General features: G+C 41.4%; 1 protein-coding gene across 4 annotated transcripts in view; it reads right to left on the bottom strand.

Annotated features, from left to right (window-relative positions):
* The window catches only part of WASF3 (WASP family member 3), a 191,382-nt gene extending 173,894 nt beyond the window's left edge, over window positions 1-17,488 (bottom strand). For all 4 annotated transcript variants that reach the window (XM_053563757.1, XM_053563756.1, XM_053563754.1 and 1 more), the window contains exon 1: window positions 17,347-17,488. The gene's annotated coding sequence lies outside the window, so the exon portion shown is untranslated. The remainder of the gene's footprint in view (window positions 1-17,346) is intronic.
* Window positions 17,489-18,347: the final 859 nt, after the last annotated feature.

Genomic DNA, 18,347 nt, shown 5'->3' with positions numbered 1-18,347 from the left:
GGTGGCGGGTTCAAACCCAGCCCCGGCCAAATTGCAACAAAAAAATAGCCGGGCGTTGTGGCAGGCGCCTGTAGTCCCAGCTGCTCGGGAGGCTGAGGCAAGAGAATCATGTAAGCCCAAGAGTTGGAGGTTGCTGTGAGCTGTGTGATGCCACGGCACTCTACCTGAGGGCGGTATGTGAGACTCTGTCTCTACAAAAAAAAAAAAAAAAAAATTTATTCTCCCTTAGTACAATTATAGACAGGGAAAATGAAAAAGAATGGGAGTAAGAACATGTATGTGCACACACGTGTGCATAAACGTGCATGCGCGTACACACACAAAGGGTAAGAGCAAGCACCAACATCTTAATAGACAAATTCTACAGGTATTCCCACCAAGCTGAGGAACAAACAAAGAGGCCCAACTACTCTTACTTAATATTGTTTTGGATGTATTCACCTATGCAATTAGATAAGAAAAAAAAACCACAGGTACAGTGAAATAAAATCTCTTGTTGGCTGATGACACGATGGTAAACCTGGAAAAACCCAAGAATCAATGACAAAACAAACTCAAAAGAATTTACCAAGGTAGCCAGATTATAAAATTAAACAAAAACTAATAGTCTTAACATACACAAAGAATAACCAGTTAGAATATGTAATGGAACAGAAAACCCCCCCTTATAAAAGCAACAGAAAAGATAAAATACTTAGGAATAAACTTAATAAGAGACGTTCAAAATCTATATGTAGAAACCTATAAATTTATACACACCTGAAAAGGCACACAAAGGTAGACTTAAGTATCCCATTGTTGTTAATTAAAATATAACAACTTCATCAGGTTGCCAGTTAACCCTAAAATGATTTATAAATATGATGTAATTCCAATAAGTATTACATAGTTTTTTTAATGGAGCTAAACAAGTGGTAAAGTTCACATGGAAAAACAAACCACAAAACAACTTACTAAACATTACAAAGGAGGAACTATAAGGGAGAACTAGCCCTTAAAATTATTAAAGTCTCGTGATTAAAACTGTGGTTAACTCCAAACGAACAGGCAGACCAGGAGAATAGAATAGAAAGCCCAAATATAGACTTCAGCAGATACAGAAATTTAATATATTAATATAATAGTGGTGGCACCTGAGATGACTGGGACAAAGATGAACTTAATAAATGATGTTAAAATTAAATCTATTCCTCACATATATCAGAATATATATACCCTTGTGTGTAAGAAATCTAAATGTAAAAACTGATAATTATTCAAGCACATAAAAAAAAAAAAAAACCACTAGTGAAGCCTTCTGTAACAATGTGTAGAGGTAGGTTTTCTGACCTAGACTTGAAATCCAGCTCCCATAAAAGAAAAGTTTGATATATTTGACTACATAACAATAAAATTTTTTGCATGGAAAAAAAAACACCATCAGAAAAGTCCAAAGACAAATTAGGAGAAAACACTGTAACATACAGCACATGTAAAGGGCTGTTATTCTGAACAAAAAAAGGAAAAATATTTTTTTAAGAGACAGGATATTGCTCTGTCACTTGGGCTAGAGTGCAGAGAGGCACAATCATAGCTCACTGCAGCCTCAAATTACTGGGCTCAAATGATCCTCCTGCCTCAGCCTCCCACATAGCAAAGACTACATGCCCACGCCACCATCCCCAGCTAATTTTTTTTTTCACGTTTTATAGAGATGACGTCTCGTTATATTACCTGGGCTGGCCTCCAACTCCTGGTCTAAGGTGATCCTCCTGCCTCAGCCTCCCAAAACGCTGGGATTACAGGTGTAAACCACCACACCCAACCCATAAAACTCTTTAAAAACTGAATGGAAAGACCAGCACAATGACTCACACCTATAATCCTAGCACTCTGAGAGGCCAAGATGGGTGTCCAGACCAGCCCTAACCAAGAGCAAGAGCCTGTCTGTACTAAAAATAGAAAAACTAGTCCAGCATTGTGGCAGGCACCTGTAGTCCCAGTTAGTTGGGAGGCTGAGGCAAGAGGATTGCTCAAGCCCAAGAGTTTGAGGTTCCTGTGAGCTATGATGTGACAGCACTCTACCCAGTACAACAGAGTGAAACTTTGTCTAAAAAAAAAACTGAATGGATAATAAAAATCCTACAGAAGAAAAATGGGCAATACACAACTCTAAAAAAAATAAAAATTCCCCTTAAACATATGAAAAGATCTTCAACTTTAACCATAAAAAAAGAAATGCAATTAAACTACACCAAGATTTTACACCCATTAGCTTGGCAAAAATTCAAACGCTTGACAATACACTCTAATTGGCAAAGCTATAAAGAAACAGGAACTCACTGCTCATAGCAATATAAAATAGTACCATCTCTATGGAAGGGAATTTGGCAGTATTTAACTAAATTACATCTGCATTTATCCTTCAACCCAGAATCCAACTCCGAGGACTTTATTCTCAAGTTAAACCTCTGCAATACAAAATTACATATGCAGGAAGTTACTCATGGCAACACAATCTGTATTGTAATTGCAAAATATTGGAAATTATAGAAACTGCCTAAATGTACAAACATAGAAGACCCCACCAGGTGATCAAAGTTACGTTATGTTCACACTTTGGGGACAACACTATGCAACTATAAAATTAAGTAATAAGTAATGAGAAAGAGCTCTAGAAACTGATACAGAGTAATTTCTAGGGTCTATTTTTCTCAAATAGGGCTCAGTGGCTCACACCTGTAATCCCAGCATTTGAGAGAAGGGGAAATAAACAGATGTATTTTCTTATCTTCATAAAAGAAACCACAGAACAGTGAAGTTGGTTATTTGTAAAGGGAAAGAAAAGCAGGGTCAAAGGCATACAAGGAGCTGCACTTCTCTGACACTGTACCTTTCTACATAGTTTTCACTTTGGGTAACATGTTAAAATACAAAGAAAATCAAACTGACAGAACAGGGAAGGGATTCTAAAATAAATAATACAGATACAATTTAAATAAGTAACAAAACCATACTGAAGGGAAGAATTTGTCCATTTAACCTAACGTTAAAATTTATTAGCATTAATGTTCACAATAACTTGTGAAAAACCTTTAGGAACCTTTTCAATATTCCTTCTTTTCATTGCTGACACTCGTGCTTCCTGAGTTTTTTTTAATTGATTGATCTCACCAAATTTATTGATGTCATCAGTCTTTTCGAAAGAACTCGCACTGTAGATGTGCTCTACATGTATGTATCTGTTTTCTATGCTATCAATTTCTTCTTTTTTAATGCCTACCTACTTCTTCTGGGTTTAGTTTGCTGTTCTTTTCTAACTTCTTGATATAAATTCTCACTTCACTAAGCATTTGCAGACTTTCTTCTTTCCTAATATAGAGCATATGCTACAAACTTTCCTGAGTATGACTTCAGCTGCACCCCACAAATTTTAATATACAGTATTATATTTTCATATTAATGTTAATCAAAATCCTAAAATTTTCTAATGCTCACTGTAGCATGTGTCTTCTTTGGTTATGAGTTATTTAGAAAAGATTTCCTGGTTACCTTTGCTATTGACTGTAGTTTAATTTAGAAAACAATTCTGTTTGATTTCAATCCTCTGTATTATATTAAAACTTGCTTTTGCCCCAGTAAGTAAATGGCTTCATTGAACGTCCAGTGTACTTGTAAAGAACATGTACACAGCTGTTAAGTACAATGATTAGACATGGGAGGGCACATTTATTAATTTATTTGTTAATATCTTCTATATCCTTTGTTTTATCAGTTGCAGTGTGTTAAAAAAAATTCCCTCTATGATTGTGACTTTACTTCCTCTCCCTACCTCTTTGTAAATCTGTATCATCATCACTAATATTCTTTCTGGAGGATCTGGACACCCTTTTATAAAGAAGTGAAAGGTGAACATCCTCCTCTACACTAATAGAAATAAAATGACAATATTTTTTCACCTACTATCCAAAAATGGCTTACTATCTATCTTAAAAAGTAAATCATTTTTACAGACATCCCCCAAAGTTTAATTGGGTCATATCCAATAACTCCAGAGAGAAAATCAATTTGTTTAATTAATCAGAAGTACATTTTGCAACTAATTCATACTACCAGGCACATGTGAAAAGTAGCAATGCTCTACATACATTCCATACAAATTACTGAGACTTCTCTATAGCCCCATGGTACTAATTTTTCCAAACCAAAATTACCTTAGTCCTGCTCTCTGGCAGACAACAATCTCATCCCATCCTTCAGTGCCTGTGGCATTGTATCCCACAGAGCTGGGACTCTGCCTTTTGATCATTCGATCATTCTCCCACAACGTTCCAGACCACAGTCAGCAGCACTGGCACATGACCCAAAAACCATAACCAACTCTGCCATAGCAGAATCTTTGATGATATGAGTACCTGCTCATATGGTCAAATAGAGCTGAGGAAAATTCTTCCATGTAAGTAGTACTTCCAAGAATCTTGGAGCTCAGGTATAGAACCAAGAGTCTTCAATAGCATTCTCCAAGTTCTCAGCCAGGTGCCACCTTCCAGTTTGGATCAGCCACTCCTCCCATGCCAAAGGTACTCAGGGTACCTTTTGCTTCTCCATCAATAGCGGTATACTACAGTGATCTCTCGGCTACTACACTATCAGCTCCTCAAGGACAGGATCCATCTGATTCATCCTGATGGCTATAGCACCTAGGAATGCCTAGGACTTAAACATCCTCCTTTGAAGCTTAACCCCAAATTTGTCCTCTACTCAGCAACCCTAGCAACCCTTTAACAATCGAAGGAAAATCATTTCCCTGCTCAAAACCTTGCAAGGGCTTTTCATCTCAGATCAAAATCCGAAGTGCATCCCAGTCTATGTGACCCTACACAACGTAGCCTTTTACTTCCGCTGTCACCACACCCCCCACCCCAGGCACCCTGCCCTCCTTGCTGCTCCACAAGTACCTCAGGGATACACCTGCTACTCTTACCCTTCTCCGAGGCTCTTCCCTAAAATATTTTCTTGGCGGGCTCACACTCCTTTATCTTCATTTACACATCTGCTTAAATGTCACCACAGAGTGATACTTGGACTATCAAAAATGGCAGTGTTTGATGCTCTCTCTCCTCACTTGCTTTGTTCTCTTTATAGCTATTACTACTACACATATTTACATTGTTATTTTCTTCCCCTATGATAATGAGCCTCATTAAAAAAGGCAGAAAAAATTAATCCACATGAAAAAAGCCAACAATCCCATATATAAATGTGCAAGAGACATAAATAGAACCTTCTCTAAAGACAACAGACGAATGGCTATTAAACATGAAAAAATGCTCATCATCCCCAATTATTAGAGAAATGCAAATAAAGATCACCCTGAGATACCATCTAAACCCAGCAAGAATGGCCCACATCACAAAATCTAAAAACTGCAGATGCTGGCATGGATGTGGAGAGAAGGGAACACTTTTACACTGCTGGTAGGACTGCAAACTAATGCAACCTTTTTGGAAGGAAGTATGGAGAACCCTCAAAGAACTCAACCTAGACCTCCCATTTGATCCTGCAACCTCATTACTGGGCATCTACCCAGAAGGAAAAAAATCCTTGTATCATAAGGACACTTGCACTAGACTGTTTACTGCAGCTCAATTTACAATCGCCAAAATGTGGAAACAGCCTAAATGCCCACCAACCCAGTAATGGATTAACGAGCTGTGATATATGTACACCATAGAATACTATTCAACCATTAAAAAAAGGGACACTTTACAGCCTTTGTACTAACCTGGATGGAAGTGGAACACATTCTTAGTAAAGCATCACAAGAATGGAGAAGCATGAGTCCTATGTACTCAATTTTGATATGAGGACAATTAAGGACACGGTGGGGGTGGGGGAAGTGGAGAGCAAAGAAAGAAAGAAGGAGGGAGGGCTGGGGAAAGGAAGAGTAGAGAGAGGGAAGGAGGGGGTGATGGGGTCTTGGTGTGTGCCACATCTTTGGAGGGCAAGACACGATTGTAAGAGGGACTTTAACTAACAAATGCAATCCGTGTAACCTGGTTTCTTGTACCCTCAATGAATCCTCAACAATTAAAAAAAATTTTTTTCAAAAAAAGGGCAGAAAACACTCTGGGAGGCTGAGGCAGGTGGATTGCTTAAGCTCACGCATTCGAGACCGGCCTGAGCAAAAGCGAGACCCCGTCTCTACTAAAAATAGAAAAAACTGAGGCAAGAGGATCACTTGAGTCCAAGCATTGGAGGTTGCTGTGAGTTATGACGCCACAGCACTCTACCCAGGGCAACAGCTTGAGACTCTGTCTCAAAAAAAAAAAAAAAAAAAAAAAAAAAAGGCAAAAAATGTGTTACCCAAATCAGGGGTTGGGAATTTTTGCTGTAAAGGGCCAAATAGTAATTATTTTATACTCTGTGGGTTAGGCAGGCTCTGTTGCCACTACTTTCCCCTACTTGGCTCTGCCATACACCACTAAAGCAGCCACAGACAATAAATAAACGAATGGGCCTATGCTCCAATACAATTTTCTTTACAAAATCAGGCAAAAGGCCAGATTTGGCCCATGTCTGAACTTTACCAACTCCTGGTCTAGTACAAGCTTGGCGTGCAATATATTAGCTTTAAATTAATCAATCACTTCTCTCTTGGTCTCATAAACTTCTGATTCGCTGTATTTAGCTTTACTATTATTAGTATTTCCTATAAGTTAATTCAGATCTTTATTTAATGGAGAATAAGTGAGATAATCCTCCACTGTTTATATTCAATAAAATATATATCGGACAACAAAAATACGGATAAAGAACATCCATTTAAACCAAAATCAACTGGCAACGTTCACTTATACACAAGATGAACTAAGTTGTATCAGTATCCAAAAACAGAAAGAATGCTGAGTAAATACCAAAATGAAGGGCAATATACTTTGGATGGGGCCATCATAGAAACCGAATAGCCTAGTAACCACAAACTTCTAAATTCTCGTCTGGCAAGAAAAAGTAAACATAGTTTAATGTAAGCAGGTCTTCTAATCCTTCAGTGCCTAATCCCTATATAATTCCCTCAAATGATGTTCTGAAGTTTTGTAGTTTCCATAAATTTATTTAAAGAGGAGTATGGAGGGAACTGGACATGTCAGAAATGGAAGAAGTTTTTAATTAAGCCTATGCAATGCAACCAACAAACTGCAGAGAAGCTATGAAAATTTTAATTACAGTTCAGTTATAAACTTCATTATACCTGATAAACCTTATAACCATTCTAAATTTCAGTGCCAACTTTTGAAAAGGAGTAACATTTTAATAACCTTCCTCACTGGGATATCTCAAATGAATAATTCACATTTTAGTGAAGCCTTGGGAAACAATGTTGTTTGTAGTGTGTAATTAAAATATGAAGACATGTAGCTGGAGAGTCGGAAGGTTTCTGTGTATTTCTAGTTTTTAGATCAAAAACCATGATAATTAACTCTTAAAATGTGCAAAAATGGAGACTGTGGAAACCCCAAAACAAAGATATGTTTTAAATTTTACAAGATTGGTTATTTTTAAAAATGTGTTTTTCTATTTATATTTTAAAAGGACGTGGGTCCTGTTTTGGAAATTTACAATCTTCCTCTCAAAATTAAGATTTTACTTTTGATGAGATGGAAACATAAGCATGAGCTGCGTTCTTCATCACCTTTCTGGTTAATGGCATCCCTCAACATGAACTAGACCTTCTGCCAGGCACCATAGAGAGCAATTTAAATCCATGAACCACCCCCCACAAACATTAATTCTAAACTTAATATAGACTATGACCCAGCAAAGAGTTGCAAAGCCATTTCAGAGCTGAAATCTGCCTACGTAACATCCTAACACAGAATTACACAACAAAACAATCAAAAACAAAAACAACTTCCTCACATACAACCTTCCTTTGAGGAAGCTAGAAAGTAAGTATAAGTATCAGTAGGGCAAAATGACCCAGACCAAATTCTTTTTTTTTTTATTGTTGGGGATTCAATGAGGGTACAATAAGCCAGGTTACACTGATTGCAATCGTTAGGTAAAGTCCCTCTTGCAATCATGTCTTGCCCCCATAAAGTGTGACACACACCAAGGCCCCACTCCCCTCCCTCCATCCCTCTTTCTGCTCCCCCCCCATAACCTTAATTGTCATTAATTGTCCTCATATCAAAATTGAGTACATAGGATTCATGCTTCTCCATTCTTGTGATGCTTTACTAAGAATAATGTCTTCCACTTCCATCCAGGTTAATACGAAGGATGTAAACTCTTCATTTTTTTTAATGGCTGAATAATATTCCATGGTATACATATACCACAGCTTGTTAATCCATTCCTGGGTTGGTGGGCATTTAGGCTGTTTCCACATTTTGGCGATTGTAAATTGAGCTGCAATAAACAGTCTAGTACAAGTGTCCTTATGATAAAAGGATTTTTTTCCTTCTGGATAGATGCCCAGACTCAGACCAAATTCTAAAAATTACACAGTAGTGATAGTGTCCTGCTTTTTACATAATAGTGAATCAAAACACATGACATTTTCGGTCAATGTAAAAACACGTGTTGAGTATCTACTGTGTGCAAAAAATGTACTTCCTCCATTTGGCTGATAAAATATGGCCACAGAGCTTCTAGTTTGCAGTCAATCACACCCATGCTTTCATATTGCAATATAATTTCACTGAGCTATTCATGTGCACTAAATGGATAACAGCTCTCAACAAGAGGATGCTATGAGACGAACTAAAATGGAACCGCCTCAGCATGGTAGTAAAATCTTCAGCATGTATTAGAGCAACTTCTAAAAATCCAATACAGCTTTCAACTGCTAGAAACAAAAATACACAAAGACTAAAGATTACAAAGGCTGTGAAAGTACAGCCAATGGAAGACCTTGAACATTATCATAGTAAACTAAGGTCAAGACCTAAATGAAAGGAGGGCACAGTGGTGGAGCATTCCTACAGGCTCACCTACTTGAGAGGCTGAGGAAACAGGATCATTTGAGCACAGGAATTCAAGTCCAGCCTGGGTAATATAGCGAGATTCTATTCTTTCTTTATTTCTTTTTGAGACAGAATCTTACTTTGTCACCCTTGGTGGAGTGCCATGGCGTCATCATAACTCACAGCAACCTCAAAGTCTTGGGCTCAAGTGATCCTCTTGCCTCAGCCTCCCAAGTAGTTGGGGCTACAGGCGCCCACCACACATCCGGCTAGTTTGCAAGATGGGGTCTCACTCTTGCTCAGGCTCAGGCTGGTCTCGAACTCATGAGCTCAAGCAATCCACCCACCTTGGCCTCCCAGAGGGGCCAGGACTACAGGCATGAGCCACCATGCCCAGCCTCGCAAGATCCTATTCTTAAAAAATGAAAACCTAGATGGGCTGAGCACCTATAGCCCAGCAGCTAGGTCTCTAGCTACATGCACCAGGGCTGGCGGGTTCGAACCTGGCCCAGGCCTGCCAAACAACGAGAACTACAAGAAAAAATAGCCAGGCATTATGGCAGGTCCCTGTAGTCCCAGCTACTTGGGAGACGGAGACAAGAGAATCACTTAAGCCAAGGAGTTGGAGGTTACTGCAAGCTGGGATGCCACAGCACTATCTACCTAGGGCAACATAGTGAGGCTCTATCAAAAAAAAAAAAACTACATTAAACTCTAATAAATTTGGCCACAGAGCTTAAGAAGTTATCTGACAAGCACTAGAACACACACACTAAACACTGATTATGTACAAGGCACCAGGCTCTCTGGTCCCTGCCCATGAAGAGTTTGGAAGCTAGTTAAAAAGAGTATAAGCTTTGGGCGGCGCCTGTGGCTCAAGGAGTAGGGCTCCGGTCCCATACGCTGGAGGTGGTGAGTTCAAACCCAACCCCAGCCAAAAAAAAAACAAACAAACAGAAAGAGTATAAGCTTTCTGAAGACTGGAGCTTGGTGGCACTAAACACTCTAATCACCAGTGACTAGAATAATGTCTGAGACACAGCTGGCATACCAACATTAGTAGACCAACTAAAAAGAAACATAAAGAAAAATCTGAAAGAAAAAAATTAAAATGCTAAAAAGGTTCAATAATATATAATACAATGGAAGATATCTTTAGATCAATTTTCAATTTCAAGACCACTCCTCCAGGAGGTGAGAAGGCCTAGAGAAATTTCAATTTCAAAAAGTATAAAGTTAAGAAAACATCCCAATTGCTGAGCTCACAGCCGATGTCTGGAAGCTCTAGAAGACCTGAAAGATGAGAAAATATCCTGGAATGTTTGGGATGTTTAAAATTAAAGGAAAAAAAAAAAAGGCAACAGAAGAAAAAAGCTAACTCCCAGAGAACAGATATAGGTCCAAGAAAAAAGAAACAGAACAGAGGTAACTCCAAAGATTAAGAATGAAATCTGAGGCCAAGTGCGGTGGTTCAAGTCTATAATCCTAGCCTTCTGGGAGGCCCAGGAGGGTAGATCAGCTGAGCTCAGTTCAAGAACCAGCCTGAGCAAAGCAAGACCCATTCTACTAAAAAATGGAACAACTACCCAGCTGCTTGGGAGGCTGAGGCAAGAGAATCGCTTAAGCCCAGGAGTTGGAGGTTGCTGTGAGCTGTGTGAGGCCACGGCACTCTACAGAGGGCCATAAAGTGAGACTTTGTCTCTACAAAAAAAAAAAAAAAAATGGAACAACTAGCTGGGAGTCATGGCAGGCACCTGTAGTTCCAGCTACTCATGAGGCTGAGACAAGAGTATCTCTTGAGTCCAAGAGTTTGAGGTTGCTGGTAGCTATACCACCATGGCACTCTACCCCAGGGTGACTAAGTGGGACTCTGTCTCTTAAAAAAAAAAAAAAAAAAAACAGTGAAATCTGAGTAGAGAAAATTCTTCTCATCTAAGACCATCTATTAAGATAGAGGAATAGGCTCTGACATAAGTAGCACGGAGGTAAGTAGCAGAGAAAGCACTCTGGGGAGAAAGTAGTCAATAAGAACAGGACAGCACAGTCAGTCACAAAGACACAGTATGAACTCAAAGATCACCAGCACTTAGAAAAAAGCAAGGCCAGGCTAAGAAGAACCTACTTTAAGAAAGACCAACCACCTCACGCTTTTCCCAGCATATCTTAATGTTGTTTAAAAAAAAAAAAGGTTTAATGAAAGAAACTAAAAGACACTGCTTAAAAAAAAGAAATTCTCTGCACCAATGCCCCTCTCTAGCAAATGCCATTCTCTTCTCTCCATGATCAGTTTTGGAAAGGACTGCCTATCCTGACTGGCTCCCTCCTTTCTCACCCCTCACTCTAGAATCCCCAGCAATAATTCCTTTCACCAAAATTGTTAATCATACCCAGGGCTAACTCCAGCAGAAATTTTCAAACCATTATCTAGCTGGATCTTTCACCAATACCCTCTCTTGGTTCTTTCCCAGCATTTAAACATGCTTGAATTCCTCCATTTAAAAAACAGCAGCAACAACAACAATAACAAAAAAGCTGCCCCTTTATCCCCTGTATTCACCCCTAGCAGGGGTCCTCAAACTTTTTAAACAGGAGGCCACTTCACTGTCCCTCAGACGGTTGGAGGGCCGGACTATAGTTTAAAAAAAAAAAAAAAAACTATGAACAAATGCCTATGCACACTGTACATATCTTATTTTGAAGTAAAAAAACAAAACGGGAACAAATACAATCACACCCTCTCATGTGGCCCATGGGCCACAGTTTGCGGGCCCCTGCCCTGGAGTGTTGGCTACACATCCCAAGACTCCACTTCCTGAATCCCACTCACTATTAAACTGATACAAGCGGTCCCAAGTATCACTAACACCTCCTGGCTGCCAAGAGCTCCCTCTCCACTGAGGTTCTCTGGGATACCCTGAACCTCAACCTTCTCAGTCCCAGTGTGAGAACCTATTATCCTGCCTCTCTTTCAAACCCAACAGCTCCTCATATCTCATTCTCTACCCCTCCTTTTCTTACTCTAGTCTGACAGCCTCCAGTAGTCAATACAGCACAAGCTGAATTGGTATCTCAGACCAGAAGAAATCCCTATTGAGTAACAAAACTGTTAACAACGGAAGTATTTATGTCCTGACAACTCAGCACACATTTGAAAAAAGTACTTCCATTGAGAGAAAAACAGTATTTTTATTTCATTCTTAACTAACCACAAGTATTTACTACGGTAAGTGTGCCATGCTGAGCACTGTGCCATTTCTCCCAAATCCTGGAGTCAGCCTGGACACGCCTCTCTCATCTCCTATTCCACACTGATAATCATGTGTGGTAGCAACCCCTGAACGCCTCTTTACAAACATGAGGTCACTGGAAGGACTGAAGTGCAATCTAGTCCTTTTAACTGCCTTGCACTAGAAGTTTCCACAGGGTTAGATGGATATGAAGTACTGCTATGCTTTCCTGAACAATTTATAACATCCCTGGACTCCATGTGAGTTTTCTGTGACATTTTGGCTGACAGTTTGGGAACTACCAAACTATTTGAGGCAGCTAAAAACCCTCAAATTGTATCTCTAGTCTACACATCTCCTGATATCCAGATCCCTGAGATAGCCCATCACACCACACCACCACCTACAATGACCCAGCCAAGTATAACCCATCATCTTTTTCCAAAAAACAATGTTGCTGCCCTCATCTAAGGATGACACCCTCACCCAACTGCCCAGCCACAACCAGACACTGCCCTAAATGCCTCCTTCTCCCAACCTGCACCACATATACACCCATATATACATACACACACACACAATGAACTATTGAGTTTCAGCACTTCTACCTCTCCAAATTTCCCTCCTTCAGCCTTCCACTGCTAACCCATTCTCCAAAGTACAAATCTGACCAAGTCTTTCTTATGCTCAGAATTCTTCAATCGTTTCTTATGCCCACAGAGGAGTCCAAAGGCCAAATAATGGCAATCACCAGGCCCCATGTGGCCTTGTGTTACTTCTCCCGCTTCACCTCTAGCCACTTCCCTGCCCTGATGCTCTATCACTGAACTTCTGTCGTTTGTTTTCAGTTGCTCCAATGCACCATCTCCCTAACCAACTCTTCGTACACTCTCTCCTCAACCTGGACTTTGACTAATTCCACTCATGCTATTTCCTCTAGGAGGTTCTTCTCAATCTCTAAATAGCCCGAGCTTGGGTTTGTGGTCCTTGTCTGAGCTCCTGCTGCTGGCCCCATTCAGATCCCATATCATACATTGCATTGAACCTCAATGGATAAAACTGAAAGGCGAACTAAACAATAACTTCATCAAGGACTGATTGAGACATCTGCTCTGTTTACCTCAGTATCTCCAATACATATTATAAACTCTAAAGTGTACTGAATGGATAAAACAAGTAAATGAATGGACTAGGTCATGCCTGTGAGGCTCCCACGTCCCTCCCTGATTACTGACTCTATCATAGTACTTAACACAATACACTGTAATTGCTTGTCCTGGCAGCTTACAAACATCTTAAAAACTCTAGTCTCTTATTTTTGTAATTCCAGTGATTAAAATAGTGCTTGATACTAAGTAGACATTCACACAATGGTTTTTGAATACAAAAGGTTATTGAAAAAAATGTAGAAGGATACAGTCAATACCTCTGACAAAAGAATAAGGATTAGGACAGCAGTAAGAAGGGGTAAGGAAACTAAGACTTTTTACTTCATAAATCTCTATATCAACATTAAATGTATCTTACAATGTGTATTATTTTTGTTACTGCTATAAAATAGTTCTGTCTTACCAGTGTAAATTAAGTCACATGTGAAGAACTAGCCCAGAAGAATGCATGACTGCCAGCAGCAGTTGGTTCCAAATGCCCAAGAGTAAAGCAAAACAAAAGCCTGACTTTAAAGAAGTAAACAGACCACTAAAGAAAAAGGACTGAGAAGTGGAGTAATTTAAGGTCTACACAGCAACGCAGAGCCATTCCCCCAGGTATTCTGTGGGTATTCTTCAAAGAAAGTTATTGGAGCTCTGAAGAAGATGGTAAGTACTAGCCTACTAGTACGGCAATTCTTTTAATACTTATAATATGCAATTACTTTAATCAAAATATGCCAATAATAAAAGATTGTGTCTGAAACTTCTGAGGACACACTGACAACAGATAGGAGGCAAGGTTGACATGACCACTCAACAAAGTGTGTTCCACCTTTAGTATCACAATTGTTTAAAATAAAGTAGCACATCACTGAGCATTATCATAATTTTTTTTTTTTTTTTGAGACAGAGTAGCACTATGTCGCCCTCAGTAGAGTGCCATGGTGTCACAGCTCATAGCAACCTCTAATTCTTGGACTTAAGCAATTCTCTTGCCTCAGCCTCCCAAGTAGCTGGGACTACAGACGCCCACCACAACGCCTAGCTATTTTTTTTGTTGTTGCAGTTGTCGTTGATGTTTAACAAGCCCCGGGCTGGGTTCAAACCTGCCTGCCTAGGTGTTATGTGGTTGGCACCCTAACCACTTAGCTACAGGATCGGAGTCTAGGTCATAAATTTTAAGCAAATAAAAGAATGCCATCTTTCAGAATGGGAGTATATATTTGCATGTTATGAATCTGACAAAGGGCTGACAACCAGAATCTACAGAGAACTCACACTAATCAACAAGAGCAAACAATCTCATTTGTCATTGGGCAAGAGAATGAACAGAACCTTCTCCAAAGACTAATGAATAGTCAACAAACACATAAGAAAATGTTCATTGTCCCTAATCATCAGAGAAATGCAAATCAAAACCACTCTGAGATATTACCTCATCCTAGTTGAGAACAGCCCACATCACAATATCCTAAAGCTGCAGATACTAGCATGAATGTGGAGCGAAGGGAACACTTTTTACACTGTTGGTGGGATTGAAAATTAATACAGCTTCTCTGGAAAGAAGTATGGAGAATCCTCAAAGTGCTAAAAGTAGACTTTCCAGTTGATTCCTCAATCCTATTACTAGTTCTCTACCAAGAAGAAAAAAATTCATTTTACCATGAAGACATCTGCAATTGAATGTTGATCGCAGCTCAATTCACAATCTCTAAGATGTAGAAATAACCCAAGTGCCCATTAACCAATGAATGGATTAATAAACTGTAGTATATGGATCATGGAATACTATTCAGCCATAAAAAAAGATGGGAGACTTCTACATCTTTTGGATTTACCTGGATGGAGTTGAAGAACATTCTTAGTAAAGTATCATAAGAACAGAAAAGCAAGTATCCAATGTACTCAATACTAACATGAAACCCATACATTAACAACTACAGTTTCACACAAGAGAAAAACACAAATAAATTCAAGGGGAGGGGTGGGAGGAGGGGGTTCAGTAATCTCTCACCTAATGGGTGCAATGGAGAGATAAATATGGCATACTTCCTGGGTGAGGGGCTCAACTACAACCTGGACTTTACCTAACAGACACAAACAGTATAACCTATTAGTTTGTACCCTCATATTAATATGAAATTAAAAAAAAAAAAGAATGTACCAATCCAGGTCCCCAAAGTACTAAGAGTATTAGCTGCCTTAGATCATAGATATGCTAATTACCCTCACCTAATCACTACATGTTGTATATATCAAAACATTCTATGTACCCATGAATATGTAAACTTATTGGTCAATTGAAAAATAAAATTTAAGAAAAAAAGAATGCCATTAAGTAACTTCCCATCAGCAACTAGAAGTGCAAAAACAATTTTTATCTAAAGATAGTTCCAGAATAAGCACAGATCAGAAAATATACTGCATAAAGTCAACCAAACTTTCCAACTGTTAGTAACGTGAAATGACACAGCTTTTATAAATATCAATTAAGAAAATCTTCCAAAATGAAGAAAAATGAGTACTACATTGAAGTTTTGAGAATCCTGGTAGAAGGAGCTGAAGAGGACGCAATGAGAAGTGCCTTTGGGAAAGGTCAAACCCAGCTTTCTTTTGCTTAACCTCTCAAGTAGATAAAAGAACTACCTTAAAGAATCACTACATTGTTCGACTGCTAGAAAAGGAAAGCTGGGTAAAGCCTAGTAAGCAGCAGCAACCAACCTTCAAAGAATTTGCCCTAGAGGCAACAGAAAGATAAGTCAATTATGACACTTTGAACTTAGTTTGATATAAAGTCAAGGCATTTTAACAGTTTTAGACAAACCTAATTTTTATGAAGCAAAATATTTCAAATGGGTAGCCTGTACGATTACATAATGTGGATTCCCAATTCTTAAAAGTTAAAATGTCATGCTCTACTATGCATTTGATTTGAAGAGCTACAAAGCAGAAAGAGGTCTTTATTTTCAGGGTTTGAAAAATGAAGACTGAAAGTAAACCGGCAATTTATAAACTAATCCCCAAATGAGACAGCATTCCTATTCCTACCAAAAGCAGCTAGGAAAATGAGATGCCCCTATTTATTCATCCTTAAGTCCATCACATAGTTTCTTAATAATTAAGAATTCTGCTCTCCACCATGGAACTATCCCAGCAGAGAAGCCAAACCAAGAAATCGCCATTCCCCGTAAAGCACCACAGTGAGAGGAAAAGAATTTGCACTTGCTGAAGCTCCGGCGCAGAGGCTGCGCCAGGGTCAGGCACCGCGGCCCCCGCCCGCCGCGCAAGGGAAAGTCTCCAGCAGAAGATGCACCCCGGCGGAGCGTCCATAGGGCACGGTAGCCCTCTCCTCTTCCGGGCTGTCCGGACCTCCTTTCCTGAGCTCGGAGAACCGAACCTGAGCTGTGAGGCCGGGAGCCACGCGGCTCCGCTGTCTCTAGGAGGAGGCGCCCGCACCCACCACGCACGCGGTCACTGGGCGGGCGCAGCCAAGGGTGAAGAGGGCCCGACCTGGGCCGGGGACCGCGTGGGCTGGAGCAGCAGATGCTGGCGAGGAAGCGAAAAGCAGGAGAAATACAAAGGTCCCCGACACGGGGCGGCCGGGGCGTCTTGCGTGGGGCGCAAGCAGAGGCCCCGGCGCCACTTGCAGTCAGCAGGGTGCCTGCTTCCCCGCGTCCTGGGAACACTCACCGGACAGCGCGGAGGCTGGCGGGCCGGGACTGGAGAGAGGGAAGAGCCGCCGCGTCGAGATGCGACGGCGGGAAGCCCTGGGCCGCGCGGACGCCGGACAGAAGGATGCAGCCGGCAGCAGGGCCAGGCGCGGAGTGGCGCCGCGGCCCACAGTGGGCCCGGCAGCCCCGCCGGAGCGCGCGCAACGCGATGCAGCAACTTCACTTGGCTGCGGGGCCGCGGGGGACTCGGCCCCACGCCCGCCCCTCCCCCGGCAACCACCCGGCTGGGAGCTGAGCAGGGAAGATTAGCCTAGACCGGGAAGCCAGGCCGGTCGCAGCCCGCACTCACCGGTCCGCGGTCCCGCTGCTGACGCCGGGGCTGCGCTCCGACCTCCATGGTCCCGCCGCGCCGGGTCCGCCCGGCGCTCCCGTTCGCACCACACCGCACGCAGCGGCGCGAGCGACGCCGCCTCCGGCCGGGCTACGGCCGCGGCCACGCCCCCTCCCGGCTGGGGGCCCGGCCGGAGCAGGAGAGGGGCTCCGCTCTGGCTCCACCAACCAGGGCCCACTCACGGGGCCGCTTCACCAGGATTGGCGAGCTCTTGGACCAATGGGGAGCCGGCAGGAGTGCAGAGCGCCGGCGCCGAGGGGCGGGGGATTGCGGAGGAGGCGGCTCTCACCCTTCGTCCTCCCCCCGCCCGGGGGAGGCTTCGTCCGGCTGAGTCCTCTCCAGTTTCAAGAGGTGGGATACTCCGGACGAGGTGACCCTTCTATCACCTCTGGTTGCTAGGTACTCACAAGAGTGCCTTTGGATTTCCACCTGTACGTTAATTGTACCTGGTTTGGGAGCTCCTGGAAACACAGGTCTGTCTCCCTGTAAGGTGCCGGATGTCCTTCGGGGTTGAGGCTGCCGGCAACCCTGAGAGGATTATAGCCCTGTCATCGGTTGGTTTTATGCCCTGGTTAAATCCCTTAACATTCTAACTTTAAAATCTTCCCGTCTATTCCCTCCACAGATTCTTCCTCCCCTTTTTATTAATCTTATCCAATTTTTCTTCACCCCAGATGTAAAAATATCTACCATATCTATTAAACATGAGATATCTCTGAAACTACCAACCCAAGCCTTGGCACAGGGGAACATAGCCCTTTGCTGCCGAATGACTGAGACGTAAACAAATTCGAGAAAAAATAAAAGAAAGGAGGAGGAAAGGAAAGGACTAGAAAAAAAAAAAAAAAACAGAAAAGCCAAGTATGTTCTACTAGGTGTCCCTTAGGAAAGGGTTTAAGAACAATGAATAGAAATGTTATCTTTATTTATTTGCATGCCTTTATTCCTTTTGACTTACA

The sequence above is a fragment of the Nycticebus coucang genome, chromosome 15 (genome assembly GCF_027406575.1).
Source record: "Nycticebus coucang isolate mNycCou1 chromosome 15, mNycCou1.pri, whole genome shotgun sequence".
In the NCBI taxonomy this organism is placed as follows: domain Eukaryota; kingdom Metazoa; phylum Chordata; class Mammalia; order Primates; family Lorisidae; genus Nycticebus; species Nycticebus coucang.
This window is presented reverse-complemented; position numbering and strand designations above follow the sequence as displayed.